Below are 21,611 nucleotides of genomic sequence, written 5' to 3' on the forward strand. Positions count from 1 at the left end.
CACACTGGGAGCTTCGAGCACAGTAAATGACCCCAAAAGACTCACAAGTGAAGCGTTGCCTCACCTGGAAGGACTGTTTAGGGCCCTGGATTGTAGTGAGGGTAGAGGTGTAGGGGCAGATATGGCACTTCTTCCAAATGCTCTGCTCTCCATTTCCTCCGCACTAAACCTAACCTCAACCTGCAGATAAGGGAGGTGCTGTAGTAGTCTGGCGGACTGATCTCTACCTTGCTGAGGCCCAGCACCAACTCTCAGAAACCTCCATTTACCTACCCCTTGAACAGGACCCCACTAAGGAACTCCGGGCCATCATCTCCCACACCATCACCAACCTTATTGACTCTGGGGATCTCCCATCCACCACCACGAATTTCATAGTTACCACACCCTGCACCTCCCATTTTTACCTCCTACCCAAGATCCACAAATCCATTTGTCCACGTCGACCCATTGTTTCAGCTTGTTCCTGCCCCACTGAACTCATATCGGCATACCTCAACTCTGTTTTATCCCCCCTAGTTCAGTCCCTTCCTCCCTACGTCTGTGACATCTCACATGCTCTTGATCTTTTCAAGGATTTCAAGTTCCCTGGCCCCCATCATCTCATTTTTACTGTGGATGTCCAGTCCCTATACACATCCATCCCCCACCAGGAAGGCCTCAGAACTCCATTTTTTTCTGGACAAAAGATCTAACCATTTCCCCTCCACCACCATTTTCCCCTTGTTCTCACTCTCAATAATTTCTCCTTTGGCTCCTCCCACTTCCTTCAAACAAAAGGGGTAGCCATGGGCACTCGCGTGGGTCCCAGTTATGCCTGCCTGTTTGTCAGATACGTGGAAGTCTATATTCCAAGCCTACACTGGTGACCACCCCAAACTTTTCCTAAGCTACACTGATGACTGCATTGGTGCTGCTTCCTGCACCCATGCTGAACTCATTAACTTCATCCACTTTGCCTCCAACTTCCACCCTGCCCTCAAATTCACCTGGTCCATTTCTGACATCTCCCTTCCCTTTCTTAATCTCACTGTCTCTATCTCCAGAGACAGCTTATCCATCAGTGTCTATTCCAAACCCACGGACTCTCACAGCTACCTAGACTACCCTTTGTCCCACACTACTACTTGTAAAAACTTTGTCCGCTTTTCTCAATTCCTCTGTTAAAATTAACATTGTGTTTGTGTACATCAAGGATGGGATTGAAGAATATTTACATCTATTGAATTCACTAATTATGTTTAAGTACACTTTTTAAGTATGCCAGATTATAATTCTAAATAAAATTCTTCAGGATTACATAAAAGATCAATAATACTTATACAGTATCATGCTGAAAGATGTTTCACAAAAACCACTGAACAAGGGCAGGTAAGAATGTGTTAAATTCAGTCTGTGAGAGAGGTGCAGCCTGGGCAGTTATAAATGCATTACCAGGGAATGACTTGTTCATTTCAGTCCAACACCTTAGCGGCAAAGAGGAAAAGCCAAAATGGTTTAAATGTTCATTGACAAGGTAAAAGTGTTTACTTCTTATATGCACTAGATAGGTAAACTAAATTGTTTTATTATTGTCACATGTAATTAGATACTGTGAAAAAACTGATTAGTTCATTGTGATGGTTAAATTTGACATGGCACAACTCTCTTCCATCAATCCAATTAACTAGAGAGTTGAAATCTGCTATAGAGGATGTAGATTGTGCTCGTATTTTGAGATGAAGGAATATGTTAATCGTTTGCAAGTGTGAGAAGGCATTATGTTTGAAGACATTGCTTGGCAAAAAGATACTATCTATGTTTCCTTATGAAAATAGAGGTATTGGATGTGTCATACGAGGTGTTCTGGTGGAGATTTCAATAGAGCAGGTTAAATCTCATTGGGAGGTAAAAGATTGCAAGTAGTTAGAAATGAGGAAAGGTTAGAGAGTTTATCTGTATTGATTTATTTTGATGAGGTGAAGCTCCCTGATAAAGTGAGTTTAGAGTATGTTAGTTACAACATATGAATCTATAGTTGTAATGTAAGAGCTTATATGCCATCACCACTTAGACGTACTAAGTGTCAGAGTCCTGGGCATGTTGCAGCAGTACGTTGCAGGAAACAAAGGTGTATTAAGTGTCAGGGAGAGAAACGTAAGTATGAGACTGGGGAGAATGTGTAAAGTTAAACTGCTCTAATTGTGGAAGAGAACATAATGCAGCTTATAGAGGATGTGAAGAGTTTAACAGCTACATTTCAACAGGTTAAAGTACAAACGTACATTTGGGTGGATCTTATGCGGAGATCTCGCAAAAACTTAAACAAAATGTTGATGTTGAAAATGTTGACTGTTTAGCGACCTGACTGTAAAGTCATTGGATGTATGTCAGCATCACTGCTCTCTTACTGAAGATAATTTACTTGGGGATAAAACCAATTAGCCGGAGTATTCAAGGACATTTTCAACCTCTCACTGCTACAGGCAGAAGTTCCCACCTGCTTCAAAAAGGCAACTATTATACCAGTACCTAAGAAAAATAATGTGAGCTGCCTTAATGACTATCCCCCGGTAGCACTCACATCAACGGTGATGAAATGCTTTGAGAGGTTGATCATGAATAGACAGACCTCTTGCCTCAGCAAGGAACTGAACCCATTGCAATTTGCCTATCGCCACAATAGGTCAATGGCAGATGCAATCTCAATGGCTCTCCACAGGGCTTTAGACCACCTGGACAACACAAACACCTACGTCAGGATGCTGTTCATCGACAATAGCTCAGCATTTAATACCATCGTTCCCATAATCCTGACTGAGAAGTTGCAGAACCTGGGCCTTTGTACCTCCTCCTGCAATTAGATCCTTGACTTCTTAACCATATAACAATTACAGCACGGAAACAGGCCATCCCGGCCCTTCTAGTCCGTGCTGAATGCTTACTCTCACCTAGTCCCACTGTGTTGCCCTTAAGGCATTTGTTTAGCTTTATTACAGTTTTGCTTTAGTAATTCATTTGTAATTATTTTCTAGTTAAAGTTAAGCTTGTTGAAAGTAAATTCGTTGTCTGTGATGTATCGCGGCATATGATGACATCACATCTGGTTTTGCCGCGTCTTGTGGGAAAATACCGGTTTGAAGAAACGGGAAGGAGGGGGCTTGTGTGTTCAGGATCAACGCGAGAAAAGTTTTTATTCTACACACTAAGAAACATCATAGAAGCAACGCCTTAAGTTCATAAGATAATCGATATGTTGAAGTAAAAATGTTAACGCTGATTCTGTTAAAAATAATGACAGTTGATAAAGTTTATTTCCTTGTGCTATTAAAAGCATTGCTGGATAGTTTGTGTTGGTGTATTTAAACCTGTTGATGGCGTAGATAGATTCTGACTGTATGTTGTACTTTAATGAGACTTTAATGTAATATAGTTTGTTGTAGTTTTACTTTTACAAGTATTTATGATGTAAATGTGATGCCAAGAAGGAAACAAATACTGTATATATTTTGCAAACATGAGGAAATCTGCAGATGCTAGAAATTCAAACAACCCACACAAAATGCTGGTGGAACACAACAGGCTAGGCAGCATCTATAGGGAGAAGCACTGTCGACGTTTCAAGCCGAGACCCTTCGGCAGGAAGAAGGGTCTCCCTATAGATGCTGCCTGGCCTGCTGTGTTCCACCAGTATTTTGTGTGTGTTGTATATATTTTGTATTGTTTTATCAACAGTTTTCATCATACGTTAATGTGGAAGAGTGAACAGTAAATGGTTAATCTTACTGCGATCGTGCCTTCATTAACTACGGTTTAACTCGGTGTTTAGTTCAGAGTTTCTACACCTGTACGAGAACACTACAGTGAAAAGGTGGCATTACCAAGTGTTTCTACAAATGGTATGATGGCCATGCAATCAAGTGTCAAGTTGTTGCCATCCAGTGCCAGGAGCAGTAGGGCATCAGCAAATAAGGTTGCCCATGCAAGAGCTAAAGCAGAAACCGCCAAGGTGCGAGCGTCATATGCTGAACAAGAAGCAAAACTGAAAATGGAAAAGGCTGCCAGAGAAGCTGGAAACCAAAGGGAAGAGGCTGCCAGAGAAGCCGAAAACCAGTTGGCAAAGGTAAGGATAGAAACAGAGTTAGAAGTGCTGGCGCTACGCCGAGAAGCCGATGCTGCCAGGGTGGAAGCAGTAATATTAGAAAGCGCTGAAGAAATGCACGTTCTGGATGAAGTAAAATCTACTTCAGAAAGGACCAGATTGGAACGCACTAGTGAATACGTGTTAGGATCCGGTCCGGAGCCTGCCTTCCAGGTCTTGCTCCGGTCCGCGGACTCCGGACTCCGGGCATTGCAGCCAGCCCTCCTGTCACTCGGAGCCAATGGATTATCTTGGCTTAAGGAGGTACACCTGTCGCCTATTGAGGGCAGGTGTTTATAAGGGGCTCGGGGACTGAGCCTAGTTTGGGTGGTCATTTTGCTCCTTGTCTGCTCCGAAGCCGGTTTAACCTGCTCTGTACCTGGTTCGTTTGCTCCGAATCCTGCTCCATATCCTGCTCTTTGCCTGCTCCGCTACCGACTCTGCATTCCACTCTGCAACCCATTCTGCCCGGTTCGTCTTGCTTTTCCTGCTTCTCTCGGGTGCGCTGGTCCCGCTGTTCCGCCGTATTCGCCTTGCCCGCGCTGTCTGCTTGCTTCTCCTTATTTACCGGTGTATCCCGGTTGTCCTGCTGCTCACCCTGGACCCAGCTCCTTTCTGTTCCCTTGCCTCCGTCGGGTAAGCCAGGCCGTCGCTGTTACCCCTCGGGTGGTTCTACCCCTTCCTGTCCCTTGCCTCCGTCGGGGAAGCCAGGCCATCTGCCGTTGCCGGCAGAGGGACTCCATTCCCTTCCTTACCCCTAACCTCTGATGGGTTGTGCCCCGCACCTGCCCAGGTGTCCACGCCTTACCCAGGCCTCCGTGTTTATGCCTGGGAGGCAGCCTTGCCCGGGATCCATGCAGCCCACCCTGAGGACTCCAACCCTTTCCACCCATTGCTCCCTATGGGTTGTGCCCACAACTGCCCAGGTGTTCCGCGTCTTGCCTGGTCCTCCGTGTTCCTGCCTGGGAGGCGGCCCTGCCCAGGAGTTATGCGCCCGCCCCAGGGGCCCTCATGCCTGCCACGAATGCTGGGATCCTCCTGCCTGCCTGACCTCCGGGATCCAGCCCTGCCTGCATTACCCCTTAAATGCCATGGCATCCCCATCCTGTCCTACCCCTAGTACTTCAGTGCCTGCGTCCTGCATTTGGGTCCATTCCTGTCCCCGCTCGTGACAATACGGCCGAACTCAAACGGATCTGAAGATTCGTTCTTCCTCTCCATACTTATTTGCTAATGTCCCATTTCATGAGGAGTCAAAGAGAAATCCAATTGCATCGCATCCATCTGAGGAAGACAATTTACCCTTGCAACCTTGCGACGAACTCAAGAATGAAAGGGCTGACAACAAATACTTCTCAACGCCAAACTTACCAGATTTGGCAAGAGAAGAGGCAAAGCCTGAATTCAGAACAGCAAATCCCATAACGAACATGCACCCTCAGTCATATGCCCGCCAACATATTCCCCCAGCCAGGGTGCCACTTGCAGTTGAACCCATGGCACAGTATTTAGTACGACAAGATCTCATCATTTCAGGACTATACCAGTTTGACGATAAGTCTGAAAATTACCATGCATGGTACTCCTCATTCGCCCACGCAACCGGCGGAGTCCAGCTTGAAGCAACCCAAGAGTTGGATCTTATGACAAAATGGCTGGGAAAAGAATCATGCGAACAGGTGAGACGCATACGTTCAGTGTACATCAACAACCCCAAGCTAGCCTTACGCAAAGCATGGGAGAGACTTCCGGAGTGCTATGCAGTCCCTGAAATTATTGAAACGGCACTATTTCGACGTCTGGAAAATTTTCCTAAGGTGTCAGCCAAGAACTAAATTAAGAGAACTCAGAGATTTACTCATGGAGATTGAAGGCATTTAAGAAGATGGCTATTTAACTGGCCTGTCATATCTAGATACTTCATACGGAATTAGACCAATCGTGGACAAACTTCCATGTGGGCTGCAGGAAAGTTGGGTGTCTGTTGGCTCAGAATACAAGGAAGAGAACGATGGTCGATTTCCTCCCTTTGAGTATTTCACTAGGTTTGTGTGCAAGGAGATGAAGAAGCAAAATGACCCTAGCTTCATGAGTCAAGGTAGCAGTACAATTCACACCAAGCCAGTCAAATCCACTTTGAATAATCTTAACATCAATAAACCTGTCTCGGTGCGTAAAACTGAAGTCTCCACAACTAACAATGACCCTAGCAAGAATTGTCCATTGCACAACAAACCCCACCCCTTCAAAAAAAGCAGAACGTTTTGAAAAAACACCCTTTGACAAGAGAATAGCCTTTCTCAAGGAGAAAAGAATATGTTTTAAATGCTGTTCCTCTACCTCTCACCTCGCTAGAGAGTGTACGTTCCCCGTGAAGTGCTTGGAATGCAACAGCACTAATCACGAAGGGGCCTTGCATCCGGCCCGTTACTGCAAACTCACAAAGCTCCTTCACCCTCACAAGAGGACGGCGGGGAGGGAGATGCTCACTCCGGGACAACCGTTGTCAGCTCGAGCTGTACAGAAGTTTGCGGTCAAGGTCAGTCAAGCCGTTCTTGTTCAAAGATCTGCCTCACTAAGGTGTACTCTAAGGGAGCCAAAGACAAGGCCATCAAAGCTATGTAATTCTGGACGACCAGAGCAATCGCTCACTAGTCAGACCAGAGTTCTTCGACTTGTTCAATGTAGAGAGTAATCAGTTCCCATACTACCTTAGAACTTGCTCAGGCAGCGTAGAAACATATGGCAGGAAGGCAGAAGGCTTCCTGCTCGAGTCGCTGGATGGTAAAGTTGTCGTCTGCCTCCCTCCACTCTTGGAGTGCAATGAAATTTTGAATAACCGCACTGAGATCCCGACGCTAAGTGCAGTGCTACACCAGCCACATTTCCACCACATTGCCAAGCACATCCCAGAACTGGATCCAGAAGCAGAAATACTCCTGCTACTCGGAAGAGACGTTCTCCAGGTACACAAGGTCAGGCAGCAGGTCAATGGACCACACGACACCCCCTTTGCCCAACGCCTGGATCTGGGCTGGATGGTGATAGGAGAGGTGTGCCCTGGCAATGTACACAAACTGACAGTTAGCACACTCAAGACCAATGTGCTAGAGAGTGGCCACCATTCAATTTTTCAACCCTGCACAAGCTTTATGTGTATCAAGGAAGCACAACAAGGCTTTAACAAGGGTAGTAAAGTAACCGAGAAGACACTGGGACAGTCAGTCTTCGCTCAAACTGAGCATGATAATAAACTTGCTCCATCAGCACAAGATGCCATCTTCTTAAAAATAATGGACACCAAGTTCTACACGGATAGTGAAGTAGTTCTTTGTTATATTTATAATGAATCAAAACTTTTCTACGTGTACATTCATAATAGAGTTCAACGTATCCGCCTGTCATCAAAGCCTGAACAATGGCATTATGTACGTACAGAGGATAACCCTGCAGACCATGCATCAAGATCCTTACCTGCATCCCTTCTGGAGCAGACTTCCTGATTCACGGGATCCCCCTTACTGTGTCAGCCACCAACGGAAAAAACTCAAATGAGCGAGACATTTGAGCTGATCGAACCACAAATACAAACAGGTACCACCTACCTGGAAGAATCAATACGTACCACCGAACGCTTTCAGCGGTTCTTCACTTTGAATTCCTTAGTGAGAGGACTTGCGTTCCTCATTCACATGGCCAGATCCCACAAACACTCATTCTGAAATGGTAAATGCAAGGGATGGCACAAATGTAACTTACCTCGCACTGTGGATGAATTGGCCCAGGCAAAGGACGTCATCCTTAAAGCAACTCAAAGAGCAGCTTTTGCAAGGGAGTTTTCGGCCCTCCAAGCTGATAAACCAATACCAAAGGACAGCCCTTTGACGAAACTCATGCCGATCCTAAGGAACAATCTCATTTGCATTGGAGGCCGGTGTGGTGAACTAGATATACCTGTCTGACTGCTCCTGTGGCTCCTCCCACAGACCCCTGTATAAAGGCGACTGTGGGCTGCTGCTCTCCCTCATTTTCCCCAGGATGTAGTGTTGTTTATTCTTCCAGTCAATAAAAGCCGATATCTCGCTTCCTAAGTCTCAGCGTGAGTTATTGATGGTGCATCAGCCGGTTAATACACTCTCACCTTTCAGCTGCAGAAAAGAGTCCAGTAATCCTGCCCAAAGACAGCCATGTGTCCTTACTGCTCACACGCCATCACCATGAACAGGTAAGGCATCAGGGCCGTCACCTGATGGAAGGAGCAATCAGAGCAGTGGGACTGTGGATCTTGGGAGGCAAAACACTGATCAATTCAGTACTCCACAGGTGTGTAACTGCGAGGGAAGCTGGAAGTTCAACGTATGGCAGAACTCCCACCAGAATGTCTCGAAGCCTGCCCTCCTTTTACATATGTAGGGCTCGATGTATTTGGTCCCTGGACTATCATCACTAGACGTCCCAGAGGAGGACAAGCAGAGAGCAAACGGTGGGCCATCATGTTCAGCTGCATGAGTTCGAGAGCGGTGCACATTGAGGTCATCTAATTTTTGGATACATCCAGCTGCATTAATGCTCTCAGGCGCTTCTTTGCACTAAGAGGCCCTGCAAAACAGTTAAGGTCTGATTGCGGCACAAATTTTGTTGGAGCGTCCAAGGAGCTGGGGATGGACAAAACGGTGCAAAGGTACCTCAGTGAGCAGGGATGCAACTGGGAGTTCAACACACCACACGCCTCTCACATGGGAGGCTCATGGGAGCAGATAATTGGGATCGCCAGAAGGATCCTTGATTCAATGTTTCTGCAGCAACGCACCCGACTGACCCACAAAGTACTGTGCACACTAATGGCAGAGGTCACAGCCATTAAAAATGCACGACCACTCCTACCTGTGTCTTCTGACCCGGAAAGCCCCTTCATACTCTCGCCATCAATGCTTCTTACGCAGAAGGCAGGAGCTCCCCCTCCACCTGGGGACTTCTCTGATAAGGATTTGTACACAAAGCAATGGAGACAGGTTCAGGTTCTCGCAAATCAGTTCTGGTCCCGTTGGAGCCATGAATATCTACCTTTGTTGCAACACAGACAAAAGTGGACAGAACCTCGCAGGAATCTTCAAGTTGGAGATTTAGTCCTGCTCAGGGACAAGCAGATCACCCGCAACTGCTGGCCAATGGCCAGAATCACTGCCACGTTCCCTGGTAGAGATGGTCATGTCAGGAAGGTTGAGTTGAAAAGTTCTGACAAAGGTGATGTGAAAAGACAGACAGACAGATAAACAGACACAGACATACTTTATTGATCTCGAGGGAAATTGGGTTTTGTTACAGTCGCACCAACCAAGAATAGTGTAGAAATATAGCAATATATCAATATAAAACCATAAATAATTAAATAATAATTTAATCATGCCAAGTGGAAACAAGTCCAGGACCAGCCTATTGGCACAGGATGATTGACACTCCGAGGGAGGAGTTGTAAAGTTCGATGGCCACAGGCAGGAATGACTTCCTATGATGCTCAGTGTTACATATCGGTGGAATGAGTCTCTGGCTGAATGTACTCCTGTGCCTAACCAGTACATTACGGAGTGGATGGGAAACATTGTCCAAGATGGCATGCAACTTGGACAGCATCCTCTTTTCAGACACCACTGTCAGAGAGTCCAGTTCCACCCCCACAACATCACTGGCCTTACGAATGAGTTTGTTGATTCTGTTGGTGTCTGCTACCCTCAGCCTGCTGCCCCAGCACACAACAGCAAACATGACAGCACTGGCCACCACAGACTCGTAGAACATCATCAGCATCGGCCGGCAGATGTTAAAGGACCTCAGTCTCCTCAGGAAGTAGATACGGCTCTGACCCTTCTTGTAGACAGCCTCAGTGTTCTTTGACCAGTCCAGTTTATTGTCAATTCGTATCCCCAGGTATTTGTAATCCTCCACCATGTCCACACTGACCCCTTGGATGGAAACAGGGGTCACCGGTGCCTTAGCCCTCCTCAGGTCCACCACCAGCTCCTTAATCTTTTTCACATTAAACTGCAGATGATTCTGCTCACACCATGTGACAAAGTTTCCCAACTTAGCCCTGTACTCTGCCTCATCTCCCTTGCTGATGCATCCAACTATGGCAGAGTCATCAGAAAACTTCTGAAGATGGCAAGACTCTGTGCAGAAGTTGATGTCTGAGGTATAGATGGTGAAGAGAAAGGGAGACAGGACAGTCCCCTGTGGAGCCCCAATGCTGCTGACCACTCTATCTGACACAGTGTTGCAAGCGCACGTACTGTTGTCTGCCAGTCAGGTAATCAATAATCCATGACACCAGGGAAGCATCCACCTGCATCACTGTCAGCTTCTCACCCAGCAGAGCAGGGCGGATGATGTTGAACGCACTGGAGAAGTCAAAAAACATGACCCTCACAGTGCTCACTGGCTTGTCCAGGTGGGCGTAGACACGGTTCAGCAGGTAGATGATGGCATCCTCAACTCCTAGTTGGGGCTGGTAGGCAAACTGGAAGGGGTCAAAGTGTGACCTAACCATAGGCCGGAGCTGCTCTAGAACAAATCTCTCCAGGGTCTTCATGATGTGGGAGGTCAACGCCACCGGTCTGTAGTCATTGGAGCCACTGAGGTGCGGCGTCTTCGGTACAGGGATGAGGCAGGATGTCTTCCACAGTACAGGAACCCTCTGGAGACTCAGGCTCAGGTAGAAGACATGGTGAAGTACTCCACATAGCTGGGGGGCACAGGCTTTGAGCACCCTGGGGCTGATACCATCCGGGCCTGATACCATCCGGGCCTGCAGCCTTGCTTGGGTGGAGATGTTTCAGCTGTCCTCTCCCCTGTTCAGCTGTGAAGCCCACTGTGGTGGTTTCAGGTGGGGGAGGAGTGTAGTCATGGGAGTAGGGTGGGGGGCTGTGAGGAGGGGTGGGGGGGGAGAGTGGAGTATGTGTTGGTTGAGGGCCGACAACAGATGGATCATGTGGGGGATGGGCAGGGCCACAGTGTCAAATCTGTTGAAGAACGGGTTAAGTTCGTTGGCCCTGTCCACACTGCCTTCAGCTCCTCTGTTGCTAGTTTGCCAGAACCCAGTGATGGTCCTCATCCCACTCCAGACCTCTCTCATGTTGTTCTGCTGGAGTTTCCACTCAAGCTTCCTCCTATACCTGTCTTCAACCTCCCTGATCATGGCTTTCAGGTCCCTCTGTATTGTCCTCAGCTCCTCCCTATTTTCATCTCTAAACGCCCACTTTTAGCGTTCAGTATGTCGTTAATGCCCAATGTGGTGAACTAGATATACCTGTCTGACTACTCCTGTGGCTCCTCCCACAGACCCTGCTGACTGCCCCTGTGGCTCCTCCCACAGACCCCTGTATAAAGGCGACTGTGGCCTGCTGCTCTCCCTCATTTTCCCAGGATGTAGTGTTGTTCTTCAGTCAATAAAAGCCGATATCTCACTTCCTAAGTCTCAGCGTGAGTTATTGATGGCGCCACCGACTCGGCTGTTCGGCTCAGACTTCTCCTCTCGAGGGTCGCCCCAAAAGTTTATTCGTTCATCAGGGACATATTCACCTACGAGGAGGCCCTTGCCGCCCTCAAAAGACAGTACCTGCGGCCAGTAAATCCAGTTTATGCACGGCACCGCTTGGCAACACGAAAACAGCGGCCTACGGAGTCGACTGCTGAATTTCTCCGAGCTCTACAGGCACTCGCGCGGACTTGTGACTGCCAAGCGCTCACAGCGGAACAGCATACGGAACTCTTGGTCCGAGACGCTTTTGTGACTGGGGTCCGGTCAGTGTGTATACGCCAGCGGCTGCTGGAAAAAGCTGATCTTACCTTACGCTCCGCGATAGAGACGGCCGATACGATAGAGGCTGCGCAGCTGTACGCCGAAGAGGTCCAGCCGCGCGATTCCCCGGTTCCGAGCGAATTCGCCAACGCCGCTGCCAGTCGCGGTATCTCGAACCCCTCGAATTCGCCAGGTATAAAACTCTGTTACTTTTGTGGGCTTCCGAAACATCCCAGAAACAGCTGCCCGGCTCGCGAAGCGACTTGTTCCAGCTGTGGGAAGAAGGGCCATTTCGCCAAGGTATGTAAGTCTAAACCGCACCCGGGGTCGAGCAGCGCTGCGTCTGAGACCTGGGGGCCGCCATTTTGCATGACCGGATGTGGACAACCATCTTTGCCGGCGTCACCAGGCCCCGCCCCCGACTCGCCATCTTGCATGCCCGGATGTGAGCGGCCATCTTTGCCGGCGTCACCAGGCCCCGCCCCCGACACGCCCCGTTCAACGCTGGCTTCCGTGACCCTCGACCAAAGTGCCCCACACCAGCTTGCAAGGTCGATGATGGACATCCTGGTGGAGGGGCACAGGACTAGCTGCCTGTTTGACACGGGCAGCACTGAGAGTTTTATTGACCCGGCCACAGTGAAACGCTGTGGACTCGTGACACGGCCGGTACGTCAGAAGATCACCTTGGCTTCTGGGTCGCATTCCACGGACATCCGGGTGGGTTGTGTAGCGACATTGGTGGTGCAGGGCACAGAATATCGGAACTTTGCGCTACTGGTCATGCCTCGACTGTGCGCACCTGTGCTATTGGGGCTGGACTTCCAGAGCCACCTCGAAAGTGTGACTATGGCATATGACGGGCCCCTCCCACCACTCACTGTCAGGAATCCTCAGTTTGGTGGGACTTCGCCATATACTCCGTTACCACACGCACATACACACCGAACCACACATCCCGCCCAGCACCATGCCGATAGCTGTGCTGCTGACACTACTTGCAACCTCTCCACCCTCAAGATCCCTCCCCCATCGCTGTTCACCAACCTGACCCCCGACTGTAAACCTGTGGCAACTAAAAGTAGGAGGTACAGTGCGGGGGACAGGGCCTTTATTCATTCAGAGGTGCAGCGGCTGCTCAGGGAGGGGATCATTGAGCCAAGCACTAGCCCATGGCGGTCCCAGGTGGTCGTTGTTCGGACTGGGCAGAAAAATAGGATGGTTGTGGACTACAGCCAGACCATCAATAGATTCACGCAGCTTGACGCGTACCCACTACCCCGAGCATTCCACGGTAACTATGCACCCTGTACCCGAGGTGACTCCGCACGCACCGTGCCCCACACAGACTCCGTACGCGTCTATTCCAGGGACCTCGCTCACACGCGAGGGATCCCTGACACCTCCTGTTGGGACAGAACCAACCCACTCTCCGCCTCCGGAGCAAACACCACCTCCGGCACCTGTGCCGTCATCACCTCCGGCTCCTGTGCAATTGCAGCCGGAGCTACGTAGATCGCAGCGAACGATTCGACCACCTGATAGACTTAACCTGTAAATATGCTTGGGGATTTTTTTTTAAACAAAGGGGGGGTGAATGTGGTGAACTAGATATACCTGTCTGACTACTCCTGTGGCTCCTCCCACAGACCCTGCTGACTGCCCCTGTGGCTCCTCCCACAGACCCCTGTATAAAGGCGACTGTGGCCTGCTGCTCTCCCTCATTTTCCCAGGATGTAGTGTTGTTCTTCAGTCAATAAAAGCCGATATCTCACTTCCTAAGTCTCAGCGTGAGTTATTGATGGCGCATCACCCTTTGTTACCCATGGCTTGTTATTTGAATAACAAAGGACAGTTCTTGCAAAGGCCAGTTGCAGAAGTCGTTCTACTTCTACCGAAAGACTGATTTAGAGATTTCAGTTTTGTATCATGCTTATAGTGACCTTACAAAGGTCAGGCAGGGAGTGTGTTGCCCTTAAGGCATTTGTTTAGCTTTATTACATTTTCGCTTCAGTCATTCGTTTGCAATTATTTTCTAGTTAAAGTTAAGCTTGTTTTAAGTAAATTCGTTGCCTGTGATGTATCGCGGCCGTGTGATGACGTCACATCCGGTTCCGCCGCGTCATGTGGGGGAATACTGGTTTGGAGTAACGGGAAGGAGGGTGCTTGTGTGTTCAGGATCAGCGCCAGAGAAGTTTTCATTCTACACACTAGAAGCATTAGAGAAGCAACGCCGTAAGTTCATAAGATAATCGATATGTTGAAGTAAAAATGTTAACACTGATTCTGTTAAAAGTAATGACGGTTGATAAAGTTTATTTCTCCTCATTTCTCCTATTTCATTCCCTAACAGAAGATCCAACTCTACCCCTTCTCTAGTTGGTAACTCTATGTATTGTTGCAAAAAACTATCCTGCACACATTTTACAAACTCCAAACCATCCATTCCTTTTACAGTATGGGCTTCCCAGTCTATGTGTGGAAAATTAAAATTCCCACAATCACAACCCTGTGCTTACTACAAATATGTGCTATCTCCTTGCAAATTTGCTTCTCCAATTCTCGCTCCCCATTAGGTCTATAATACACACCTATAAGTGTTACTACACCTTTCCCATTCCTCAATTCCATCCAAATTGTCTCCCTAGACGGGCCCTCTAATCTATCCTGTCAGAGCACCGCTGTAATATTTTCTCTGACAAGGAACGCAACACCTCCCCTTCTTCTCCCTCCAATTCTATCACACCTGAAGCAACAAAATCCAGGAATATTTATTTGCCAATCACACCCCTCCTGCAACCATGTTTCACTAATAGCTACAACATCATATTTCCAGGTACCAATCCATGCTCTAAGCTCGTCCACCTTTCTTACAATGCTCCTAGCATTAAAATAGATGCATTTAAGAAACTCTCCACCTCTTCCTCTCTGTTTATCCCTAATGGTGCAAACAGCTTTATTATCTTTTTCTCCCTTCTCCCCTACATCTTCGGTCTGAGCGCTCCCCTTCTCTGTCACCTGCCTATCCTCCCTCACACACTGTTCACTAGCTTTCTCTATTTGTGAACTAACCTCGTCTCCCCTAGTCTCTTCAAATTGATTCCCACCCCCCAACCATTCTAGTTTAAAGTCTCCCCAGTAGCCTTAGCAAATCTCCCTGCCAGGATATTGGTCCCCCCAGGATTCAAGTGTAACCTGTCCTTTTTGTACAGATCACACCTGCCTCAAAAGAGGTCCCAATGATCCAGAAACTTGAATCCCTGCCCCCTGCTCCAATCCCTTAGCCACGCATTTATCCTCCACCTCATTCTATTCCTGCTCTCACTGTCTCGTGGGACAGGCAGTAATCCCGAGATTACTACCTTTACAGTTCTTCTTCTCAACTCCCTTCCTAACTCCCTATATTCTCCTTTCAGGACCTCTTCCCTTTTCCTACCTATGTCATTGGTATCTATATGTACCACCACCTCTGGCTCCTCACCCCCCCACTTCAGGATATCTTGGACACAATCAGAAACATCCCAGACCCTGGCACCAGGGAGGCAAACTACCATCCGGGTCTCCTGATCGCGTCCACAGAATCGCCTATCTGACCCCCTAACTATCGAGTCCCCTATTACTACTGCCTTCCTCTTCCTTTCCCTACCCTTCTGAGCTACAGGGCCGGACTCTGTGCCAGAAGCACAGCCACTGTTGCTTCCCCCACGTAGCCTGTCCCCCCCCAACAATACTCAAAACAGGAGTACTTACTGTCAAGTACCAGATTCTTCCCCTTCCCCCTCCTAACCGTGACCCACCTGTCTGCCTCCCGTGGCCCTGGTGTGACCACCTGCCTGTAACTCACTCTCCCTGACCAGACGAAGGTCATCGAACTGCAGCTCCAGTTCCCTAACACAGTCCCTTAGGAGCTACATCTCGGCGCACCTGGCGCAGATGTGGACAAGTCATACTTGCCCCTTTCCTCAAATAACAGGAAAAACTGAAACCTAAATGAACCTTGCCTTGCCCGTCGAGCCCAAGCCCTTAAGCTTTCACTCTGCTCCCGGCTCACTCCACTGCCCGCAAGCGACACTGCCCGCTGTATATGGCTGTGTCATTTTTATATCTTCCTCGCTTCACTGCCCAATGTCACACGCCTGTGCAGTCCCGCCTCTCTTAACTCTGATGAGAAGAAGAAAAAATCAAAATGGCTCCCGCAGCACTCCCGTTCTGATCCTCCGACTTCCTTCTCCAAATGGTCTTAACCGGAAGACCACAATCTGTGTGGATTAGTGATAACATATTCTCCTTGCTGACAATCAACACTGGCGCACCTCAGGGGTGTGTGCTTAGCTCAGTGCTCCACTCTCTATATACGCATGACTGTGTGGCTAGGCATAGCTCAAATACCATCTACAAGTTTGCTGATGATACAACCATTGTTGGTAGAATCTCAGGTGGTGACAAGAACTAGCGGAGTGGTGCTGCAGCAACAACCTGGCACTCAACATTAGTAAGACAAAAGAGCTCATTCAAGTTCCTGGGTGTCAAGATCTCTGAGGATCTAACCGGGTCCCAACATATCGATGCAGTTATCAAGGAGGCAAGACAGTGGGTATACTTTATTAGGAGTTTGAAGAGATTTGACCTGTCAACAAATATACTCAAAAACTTCTAAAGTTGTACCGTGGAAAGCAATCTGACAGGCTGCATCACTGTTTGCTTTGGAGGGGCTACTGCACAGGACTGAAAAAATCTGGAGAAGGTTGTAAATCTAGTCAGCTCCATCTTGTGTACTAGCCTAGAAAGTATCCAGGACATCTTCAAGGAGCAGCGTCTCAGAAAGGCAGCGTCCATTATTAAGGACCTCCAGCACCCAGGGCGTGCCCTTTTCTCACTGTTACCATCAGGTAGGAGGTACAGAAGCCTGAAGGCACACACTCAGCGATTCAGGAACAGCTTCTTCCCCTCTGCCATCCGATTCCTAAATGGACTTTGAATCTTTGAACGCTACCTTGCTTTTTTTTAAATATACAGGATTTCTGTTTTTGCACGTTTTTAATCTGTTCAATATACATAATTGATTTACTTGTTTATTTATTTTTATTTTTTAATTTTATTTATAATTTTTCTCTCTCTCTGCTAGATAACATATTGTATAGAACTGCTGCTGCTAAGTTAGCAAATTTCACGTCACATGTTGGTGATAATAAACCTGATTCAGATTCTGAAATGTTGTTTGTGATGTTTATAACAGGTGGTAAATTATACTGCTTAGACATTTAGTAGTATTGAGAAAATTAAAATTATTGTGAAGGCTGCTGGAAATATCTTGGTATAACTTGATATAAAAGACTAGATAGAGCATAGAACAGAAAATCTACAGTACATTACAGGCCGTTCGGCCCACAAAGCTGTGCCGAACATGTCCTTACCTTAGAAATTACCTAGGATTACAAATAGCCCTCTATTTTTCTAAGCTCCATATACCTGTCCAGGAGCCTCTTGAAAGACCCTATCATATCTGCCTCCACCACTGTCACCGGCAGCCCATTCCACACACTCACCACTCTCTGCGTAAAAAGCTTACCCCTGACATCTCCTCTGTACCAACTTCCAGGCACCTTAAAACTGTGACCTCTCGTGCTAGCCATTTCAGCCCTGGGAAAAGCCTTTGACTATCCACACAATTAGTGCTTCTCATCATTTTATACACCTCTATCAGGTCACCTCTCATCCTCTGTCACTCCAAGGAAAAAAGGCAGAGTTCACTCAACCTATTCTCATAAGGCATGCTCCCCAATTCAGGCAACATCCTTGTAAATCTCCTCTGCACCATTTCTATGATTTCCACATCCTTCCTGTAGTGAAGTGACCAGAACTGAGCACAGTACTCCAAGTAGGGTCTGACCAGGGTCCTATATAGCTGCAACATTACCTCTCGGCTCCTAAACTCAACCCCATGATTTATGAAGTCCAATGCACCATATGCTTTCTTAAATCAATCTTAAATCAAATATGCTTTCTTAGCACAAAATCAACCCGCACAGCAGCTTTGAGTGTCCTATGAACTTGGACCCCAATATCCCTCTGATTCTCCACACTGCCAAGAGTCTTACTGTTAATACTGTATTCTGCCATCATATTTGACCTAACAAAAAGACCTCACACTTAACTGGGTTGAACTCCATCTGCCACTTCTCAGCCCAGTTTTGTATCCTATCAATGTCCCGCTGTAACCTCTGACAGCCCTCCACATTATCCACAACACCTCCAACCTTTGTGTCATCAGCAAATTTACTAACCCATCCTACACTTCCTCATCGAGGTCATTTATAAAAATCACAAAGAGTGGGGGTCCCAGAACAGATCCCTGAGGCACACCACTGCTCACTGACCTCCATGCAGAATATGACCCCTCTACAGCACTCTTTGCCTTCTACGGGCAAGCCAGTTCTGGATCCACAAAGCAAAATATCCCCTTGGATCCCATGCCTCCTTACTTTCTCAATAAACCTTGCATGGGTACCTTATCAAATGCCTTGCTGAAATCCATATACACTTCATCTACTGCTCTTACTTCATCAATGTGTTTAGTCACATCCTCAAAAAATTGAATCAGGCTTGTAAGGCACAACCTGCTTTCAGAAAGCCTGACTGACTGTTCCTAATCATATTATGCCTCTCCAAATGTTCATAAATCCTGCCTCTCAGGATCTTCTCCATCAACTTACCAATCACTAAAGTAAGACTCACTGGTCTGTAATTTCCTGGGCTATCTCTACTCCCCTTCTTGAATAATGGAATAACATCGGTAACCCTCCATCCTCCGGAACCTCTCCCGTCCCCATTGATAATGCAAAGATCATCGCCAGAGGCTCAGCAATCTCTTCCCTCACCTCCCACAGTAGCCTGGTTTACATCTCGTCTGGTCCCAGTGACTTATCCAACTTGATGCTTTCCAAACCCTCCAGCACATCCTCTTTCTTAATATCTACATGCTCAAGTTTTTCAATCCACTGTAAATCATCCCTACAATCACCAAAATCCTTTTCCATAGTGAATACTGAAGCAAAGTACTCATTAAGTACCTCTGCTATCTCCTCCGGTTCCATACACACTTTTCACTGTCACACTTGATTGGTCCTGTTCTCTCACATCTTATCCTCTTGCTCGTCACATTTTTGTAGAATGCCTTGGGGTTTTCCTTCATCCTGTCCACCAAGGCCCACTCATGGCCCCTTCTGGCTCTCCTAATTTCATTCTTAAACTCCTTCCTGCTAGTCTTATAATTTTCTAGACCTCTATCATTGCCTAGTTTTTGAACATTTCATAAGCTCTTCTTTTCTTCTTGACTAGATTTACAACAGCCTTTATACACCACGATTCCTGTACCCTACCATCCTTTTCAATCTTATTTTAACTCTGTCCCAACTTTTGTTGAGTGTGTTGCAGCCATCAAATTCTAAATTTGTGTATATTTACAAAATACAATTAAGTTGGTCAGTAAAACTATTGAAAATCTTTTCTTTGTACTTTTGTCAGTTAAATAAAGGTTCACGTGAATTAACATATCACAGATTTTTGTTTTTATTGCATTTTGGAGAATATTCCAACTTTTCTGGAAATGGGGTTTGTACATTTTATTTTTAACTATTTTAGAAAATTATTAAGATTTTGACTTGGTGATTAATTATTATGAGGATTGTACTCTTATTTTTTAAGACCTTGTTTTTTAAAATGGTCTACAAAAGGTTGTTTTTTTCATTTAGCTTGTGTTTGACATTCTTTCGTAATGTTTTGGCTATGGGTGATGTTTTTTTCCCTTAAAATTTGGAGACATGCCATCAAGAGAGATGGGAGTTGGGTGGTTCTTAGATAGTCTCCTGGCTGCCTATTGGCCAGATTTCATAGCTTTCGGGGAGGGGGGAAAGGTCTTTTTTTAGTTCAGTATTTTTCATTTGGGCTGCCTTGAAACTACAAAGATGTCTGTATTGTCGTAACTTCCGGTTCCTCTTTAAACTTTTTTCCTCTTCCTAGTTCATGAGTTTCCTATGCAACTTGCTTAACCCTTTACATACCATATGGTTTATTTAAGGAAAATGGATAACATTATTAATTTTGTTTCATGGAACTCGAATGGCTTGAATCACCCAGTTAAACGAAAGAAGATTTTAAGTTTTTCATAGATTGAATGCTCAGATTATTATTGCGCAGGAGACTCATGTGAGGAAGGAGGATAATCAGCGCCTTTTTAGGTTTTGGAAGGGTCAACAGTTTCACTCAAACGCATTGACCAACGTGAAAGGTGTCTCCATTTTTATAGACCCTTCGATTTCATTTGTTCATTATGATACAATTTCAGATCCATATGGTAGATTTCTGTTAATTACTGGTTTACTTTATAATCAAAAAGTAGTTTTGGTTAATGTTTATGCACCCAATACTGACTATCCTGAATTCTTTAACCAGTTAATTATATCTCTTCCTAATTTAAATGAATACAAGTTAATAATGGGCGGAGATTTTAATTGTTGTTTGAATCCAATGATGGATAGGTCTTCATCCAATCAGGTACTTCCAAACAAATCTGCTACTTTTATTAATTCTTTTTTAGTTGACTCGGGAGTTTTAGAAATTTGGAGGTTTTTATATCCTAATGATAAAGAGTTCTCTTTCTTTTCTCCTATTTATCATAATTACTCTAGAATCAATTACTTCTTTATTGATTCTCAATTAGTTTTGTCTGTGAGTATGATGCAATTGCAATTTCTGATCCTGCGCCTTTGAAAATATCAATTAAATTTAGTGATGTAACCTTTAGTACTAGACAATGGCGGTTCAATTCTATTTTACTTCAGGATTTAAATGTTGTTAATTTCATTAAAGAACAGATTGCTTTTTTCTTTTTATCTAATTCAACAGAAGAAATTTCCAGTGGGATATTATGGGATACCTTTAAAGCATATATCCGTGGACAAATTATTTCATACTCTGCTGGATTGAACAAATGAATTAATAGTGAGATACATACATTGGTTGATAAGATTAAAGAAATCGATAAAAATATTTTATTGCTCCCAATTTGGAGCTTTATAAAGAGAGTTGAACTTCAGATGCAACATAGTTTGCTATTAACATCCCCAATGGAAAATCAATTACTTAAAACTAGGAGTCAATTTTATATATACATGGTAATAAATTGGGTAAACTGTTGGCTAACCAATTGAATTCTGCCTGCGAAAAACGTCCAATTAATAAAGTTTGTAGATGGGATGGTATTTTGATGGTTAACCATGATGAAATTAATAAATCTTTTCAAGAATTGTATACTAATTTATATCAATCAGAATTTCTTGATGATCCTACCATAATGCATGAATTTTTAAGGAAATTAAATATTTTGAAATTACCAGCTGATGAACGTTTAGCATTAGATGCACCCATTATTGAAGAGGAGATAAAGAAGGCAATTTTTTCGATAAACTCTGGTGAAGCACCTGGCCCGGAGGGATATACAGCTGAATTTTAAAAATCTTTTTCAAATTTACTTTCTCCCTGCTTATGTCAAATTTTTAATGATGCTATATTGGTAGGTAAATTACCACAATCCTTTTATGAAGCATCTATTTCTTTAATTCCTAAAAAAGATAAAGATCCCACTGAATGTGCATCATATAGACCTATATCTTTGTTGAATGTGGATTCTAAAATCTT

The 21,611-nt window shown here is 45.7% G+C and overlaps 1 protein-coding gene across 2 annotated transcripts in view; it reads left to right on the top strand.

Moving 5' to 3' along the window:
* Positions 1–1,404: 1,404 nt before the first annotated feature.
* Positions 1,405–21,611, top strand: part of LOC140729544 (uncharacterized) — a 60,547-nt gene continuing 40,340 nt past the window's right edge. The window contains exon 1 of one of the 2 annotated variants that reach the window (XM_073049388.1): positions 1,405–1,516. The gene's annotated coding sequence lies outside the window, so the exon portion shown is untranslated. Of the gene's footprint in view, positions 1,517–2,027; positions 2,137–21,611 lie in introns of those variants that run through there. The other variant, XM_073049389.1, reaches the window with a different exon arrangement.

This window comes from Hemitrygon akajei, chromosome 6, assembly GCF_048418815.1.
Source record: "Hemitrygon akajei chromosome 6, sHemAka1.3, whole genome shotgun sequence".
Taxonomy (NCBI): domain Eukaryota; kingdom Metazoa; phylum Chordata; class Chondrichthyes; order Myliobatiformes; family Dasyatidae; genus Hemitrygon; species Hemitrygon akajei.